Source organism: Muscardinus avellanarius (assembly GCF_963383645.1).
Source record: "Muscardinus avellanarius genome assembly, chromosome: 4".
In the NCBI taxonomy this organism is placed as follows: domain Eukaryota; kingdom Metazoa; phylum Chordata; class Mammalia; order Rodentia; family Gliridae; genus Muscardinus; species Muscardinus avellanarius.
Window position 1 is genome coordinate 129,657,529 of NC_137789.1, and position 5,582 is coordinate 129,663,110.

The window sequence follows — 5,582 nt, forward strand, 5'->3', positions numbered from 1 at the left end:
AAAAAAAAGATGGAGAGTGTCGTGTATAAAAAGTCCAGTCCATGTATTGTATCTTTGGTGAATTCGCTCGAATCGCCCCCCCACCCCCCCCGTGCCATTTTTGAATGGCATGGGGCTTGAACTGTCTTCTGTATTTCTATCTTTTTAATAAACTTCTTTAAGTCTTTAGCAAGATTCCAGGCTAATGTGTATTGACCCTTAACTCAGGACAAGAACCTGCGGTTTTTCTGTTTTTGTGGTTTGTTTGGGAGGAAATTGATCTTCTCCCCAAACCATAACATAAAAGACCTGACTAAGTAGTGAGGCTGGCCACGAACTCAGATCCTCCTGTCTCAGCCTCCCTAATGCTGGGATTATAAGCGTGCAGACACCATGCCTGGCTCCCAGGTAGATTCTTGACCCTTGCACTTAGTAAGTGCACTCTCCAGAGACAAAGAGGCACCACCTGCCTAAGAAATAAGTTACTGGCCCATAGCCTTGGTAATGTTGATAAGAAGATACCAATACAAAATAATCTATTTAAAGGCTGGGGTCCTAAAAAAGGGGCAGAGTTCCATTTTCAGCCTGAAAATGTGCGTGCTCGCATGGTGTTTTGTGTTCTCTATTTTCTACTGATTTTATAGTAAAGATTTATTAAAGCTGCCTATTAGTTTTAATTTTTCTGTTCAACAAACTTCAGTTGAATAGGAAAAAGAACCCACAGCACCATTTAAAATGCAAAAGGTTCAGCTGGGCGTGGTGGTGCACACTTGTAATTCCTGCACTTGGGAGGCTGAGACAGGCGGATTGCACAGGTTCGAAGCCAGCCTCAGCTACTTAGTGAGGCGCTTGGCAACAATAATAATAATAATAAAAAAATAAACAAAATGCAACAGGTTCAATCCACAGTACCACAAAAACAAAAAACAAACAGAAACAAGATATTTGAACACTTGTAACAAGCCATTATTCACTAGGTCATATGAGCAACAGCAGATAATATTTAGACCTGTTTGTGTCTTAGACATTCCTTGTGAATTACCTCACTCAATCGCAGGACAAATCTGTGAGACAAATACTCTTTTTCCATTTTGAATTAAGTAAATCAGTGCTCTAACAACTTAAATAACTTTCAAAATTTTATGTAATTAACAATAGAAGCTGGGTGTGGTGTCACACATGTAATCCCAGCATTGGGAGGCTGAAATAGGAGAATCCCAAGTTTGAGGCCATCCTAAGCAATTCAGTGAGATATTCAGCAACTTAACTAGATACTATTTACAAATAATAATAATAAAAAGTTGGTCTGGGGATGTAGCTCAGATAGAATGCCCCAGGGTTCAATCCCTAGCACCATGGAAGGTCTGAGACTTAAACCCAGGAACATCCTATATTCTCAATCCTTGCCTACTTAAAAGAAAGCATATTTGGGCTCTCACGGAGCTCACATATTTATGGGAGCAGTGTGTGTGTGTGTGTGTGTGTGTGTGTGTGTGTGTATGTGTTTGTGGTATTGGGGGTTGAACCTAGGGGTATTCTACCTCTGAGTTACACCCCCTACTCTAATTTCTTTTCTTTCTTTTTTTTAGTTTTATTTTGAAACAGGGTCTTGCTAGGTTGATGAGAGTCTTACTACTTGCTTAACCTGTCCTCAAACCTGGGATCCTCCTGTCTTGGCCTCCCAAGAACTGAGATTACAGGTGTGTGCCAGCACAAGTGGCTCCTTATACTAGTTATTTTGAGGTCCTTTGAGAATCTCTGCCATCTCTGATTGTGTTACTGTTGTAAGAAATAAAAACCTTCTGTTGAAGTGGTAAATTACATATAAATGTATTTCTTCCATGTATAATTTTAGCATTAAGCACGCATTTGTAACTATAGCCTGGGACTATTATATAATTTATGTACCAGTTTGTTCCAAAAATGTACCTTAATATTTTGCAGAAAGCAAATCAATGCAAAGTATATCCTAAATTTTACTTTTAAATTTTGTCTGTTCTAGCAGTGAACCAATCAATGCAAAATGTACCTTAAGACTTTGTTTCTTTCTTGAAACTATGTTTCTGTATGTTCTAAGGAATAAATTGTGCAGATTTATGAATCCAAACCCTTCCTCAAAGCCAAGGAGTCTGGACGGGTGGTTTGTTTACCAGACTTTGTCTGCTGCACACCCTTCTACACATGTAAGTTGCCTCGCCAAGTTATTTTTTATTTTATGCGTTTTTATTTGTGGCTTCCCTAGAGCCCATTTCTAACATTTTCTGTGTTTCCTCCCTGGTTGTTTTCCACATTCTCCTTCTCATGTCTAGTAATTTTTGTTGATTTTAGAAATTGTGAATGCTATATTGTAGAATGTCTGGATTTTATAGTTTCTCTGTAAAGATTTTTAATATTTGTTTTTTTCTTTTCTATGTTTTTTCTTGTGAAATGAGGGGCATTTAACTTTGAGCTACACCTTTAGAACCATTTTCTTTTTGTTGATGGTACTGGGGATGGAATCCTTCTACTTCTGGGCTACACTCCCAAACCTATTTTATATTTTTATTTGGAAACAGGGTCTCTTACGCCAGCGAGGCTGGCTTCGAACCTGCGCGATCCTCCTGTCTCCGCCTCCCAAGTGCAGGGTTTACAAGTGTGTGCCACCACACCCGGCTCTGTTTATTATTATTATTATTATTATTATTATTATTATTATTAATTTATTTGCTGACCAGGGGATGGAACCCCGGGGGCATTTGACCTCTGAGCTACACCCCCTGCCCTGTTTTTAATTCTTTATTTTTGAAACAGGGTCTTACTAAATTGCGGAGGGCCTCACTAAGTAGCTGAGGATGTTGGTGAACCACGATCCTAGTCAGCCTCCCAAATGCTGGGATTACAAGTGTGCGCTGCCACACCCGGCTTTTTTTTTTTTTTTTAATTTTGAACTGGTCTCACTAAGTTGCCAAGGCTGGCCTCAAACTCTCATCCTCTGATCTCAGCCTCCCAAGTACTGGGATTACAGGCATATACCAAAACACATAGCTAAGGTTTATTTTTTCCTTGTCAGTAAATTAATTTACTTATAGCACCTTTATCTTGTAAACAAGCTTTTGCTTGTTTGTTTTTTACGTTTTTTGTGTGTGTGTGGTACTGGGGGTGGAACCCAGAGGCTTTCTACCTCCCGGCTATACTCCCAGACCTATTTTTTTATACTTTATTTGGAAACAGGGTCTCACTAAGTTGCTGAGAGCCTCACTTAGTAACCAAGGCTGGCTTCGAACCTGTGTGATTCTCCTGTTTCAGCCTCCCAAGAGTGTGCTACCACGCCCGGCTTACTTTTTTTTTTTTTGGACTGATCTAGAGTTCTCTTATTCTATAGCTAAAATGGCCCTGTTTCTTTCTTTCTTTTTTTTTTTTTTTTTGTGGATTCCTGGAAGCCCTTCTACTTCCGGGCTACACTCCCAGACCTACTTTTACATTTTTATTTGGAAACAGGGTCTCCTAAGCCAGCGCACACGGCTGGCTTCGAACCTGCGCGATCCTCCTGTCTCTGCCTCCCAAGCGTGGGTATTACAAGCGTGCGCCACCATGCCTGGCGTAAAATGGCCCTGTTTCTAAAGCATAGAAATTTGGGGTATCTAAATTCAAGTCCAGGGTATACATTAAGGTCTACCTACTTTTTCTTGTTAGAATTCTAATGTCTCTCAGAGATTTTACTGGTCTCTGTTCTGATAACTCACTAGTAGGTGGGTTTTTTTTTTTTTTTTCTCTTGTTTTTTTTTTTTTGGGTCTGGGGACGGAACCCAGAGGCATTTCACCTTCAAGCTACACCACCCTGTCCTATTTATTTATTTATTTATTTATTTATTTATTTATTTTGGTGGTACTGAGGGTGGAACCCAGAGGCTTTCTACTTCCGGGCTATACTCCCAGACTTTTTTTTTATATTTTATTTGGAAACAGGGTCTCACTAAGTTGCTGAGAGCCTCACTAAGTAGCTGAGGCTGGCTTCGAACCTGCGCGATCCTCCTGTCTCAGCTTCCCAAGCGCGGGGATTACAAGCGTGCGCCACCATGCCCGGCTTTTATTCTTTATTTTGAAACAGGGTCTCACTGAGTTGCAAAGGGCTTCTTCACTAAGTAGCTGAGGCTGTCTGCGAACCGTGATCCTCCTGTTTCAGCCTCCCGAGTGCTGGTACTGCAAGTGTGCGCCTACATGCCCAGCTTAGTAGCTGTTTTCTTCCAGGCCTCTTATATTTTTTCCCCATTTATGTGCAATTTAGTATTCAGAGAATAAGGGAATTGCTTTGCCTATTTTTTTTTTTATGGTAATGGGTATGGAACCCAGGGGCATTCGACCGCCGAGCTACACATCCACCTGTATTTTTTCTTCCCCCCATGGAGGTTTTTATTGTACACGTTTCACATCCCTAGAAAAAAGAAGCCCAGGATTTTCCCTCCTGTGTGTTTCCGTCTTGCTTCCTCGTGGTCCATGATGCCAGCTGAGGTTGTCAGCACAATGAAACCAAACTGACGAGACGGGAGCAGATTATTCTGCCATTTTTCTAGGTCTTTGAGCTGCACGTCAAATCTGGGGCTGATCACGCCACACTTGTTTAACCTGCCTGTGAGGTTCACCACAATTTTCCCAGCTCTGTGGTCATCGATGATTTCAAACTCGCCAGTGTAACCTTGCTTCGTCATCACAGTTAGAAACCTGACGATGACTTTGGAGCACGGCCTAACGAGGGCCTGGCGTTTGCCTCTCTCTCGGTGTTGTTGATGCTCTTGAGAGCATCAGTCCTGTTCATGCGCGCCATTATGGCGGCACGCAAAGATGGTGGAAAGAGCTCCACCTCTGTTTTTTATTCTTTATTTCAAAACAGGGTCTCACTGGGTTGCAAATGGCCTCACTGAGTAGCTGAGGCTGTCTGCGAACTGTGATCCTCATGAATCGGTTTTCCAAATGCTGGGATTATGAGTGTGCGCCACCACATCCGGCTTCCTTTGCCTATTTCTTGAGCTTTTTTTCTATGCTGAACAGGAATAAGAATATCCAACAGCCAGGGAAATCTTTTTTATTCGTTTGTGGTACTGGGAATTGAACTTAGGTATTTGTGCATGTTAGGCAAGCGCTCTACCACGGAAGTACATGTCAAGCCATTTTTGTTGTTTTATTTTGAGACAGTCTCACTAAGTTGCCCAGGTCGGCCTCAAACTTGAGACCTTCTGCCTTATATTTCTGAATAATTAGGATCACAATGTGTATATCACTGTGCCCTGTGCCAAGGAAATCTTTTTTTGTGTGTTCGGGGTACTGGGGTTTGAACTCCAGCATTCTACCTCTGAGCTACATCCCCAGCCTTATTTTTTATTCTTTATTTTGAAACCAGGTCTCACTAAGTTGGGAGGGCTTCACTAAGTATCTTGAGTCTGTCTTCAAGAAATCCTAGCTGGGCTTGGTGGGAATGATTACAATCACAGTACTTAGGAGTCTAAGATATGAGGATAGCAAGTTTGGGGCCAGCCTCAGCAACTTAGTGAGGCCATCTGCAGCTTAGTGAGACCCTGTTTCAAAATAAAACAATAAAATAGGGTTAGAGATGTAGCTCATATTCCAAC

At 41.5% G+C, this 5,582-nt stretch overlaps 1 pseudogene across 1 annotated transcript; it reads right to left on the minus strand.

Moving 5' to 3' along the window:
- Nucleotides 1-4,261: 4,261 nt before the first annotated feature.
- On the minus strand, nt 4,262-4,804 carry LOC308262743 (small ribosomal subunit protein uS8-like; annotated as a pseudogene). The gene has a single exon. The product of its transcript is annotated as a small ribosomal subunit protein uS8-like (transcript).
- Nucleotides 4,805-5,582: the final 778 nt, after the last annotated feature.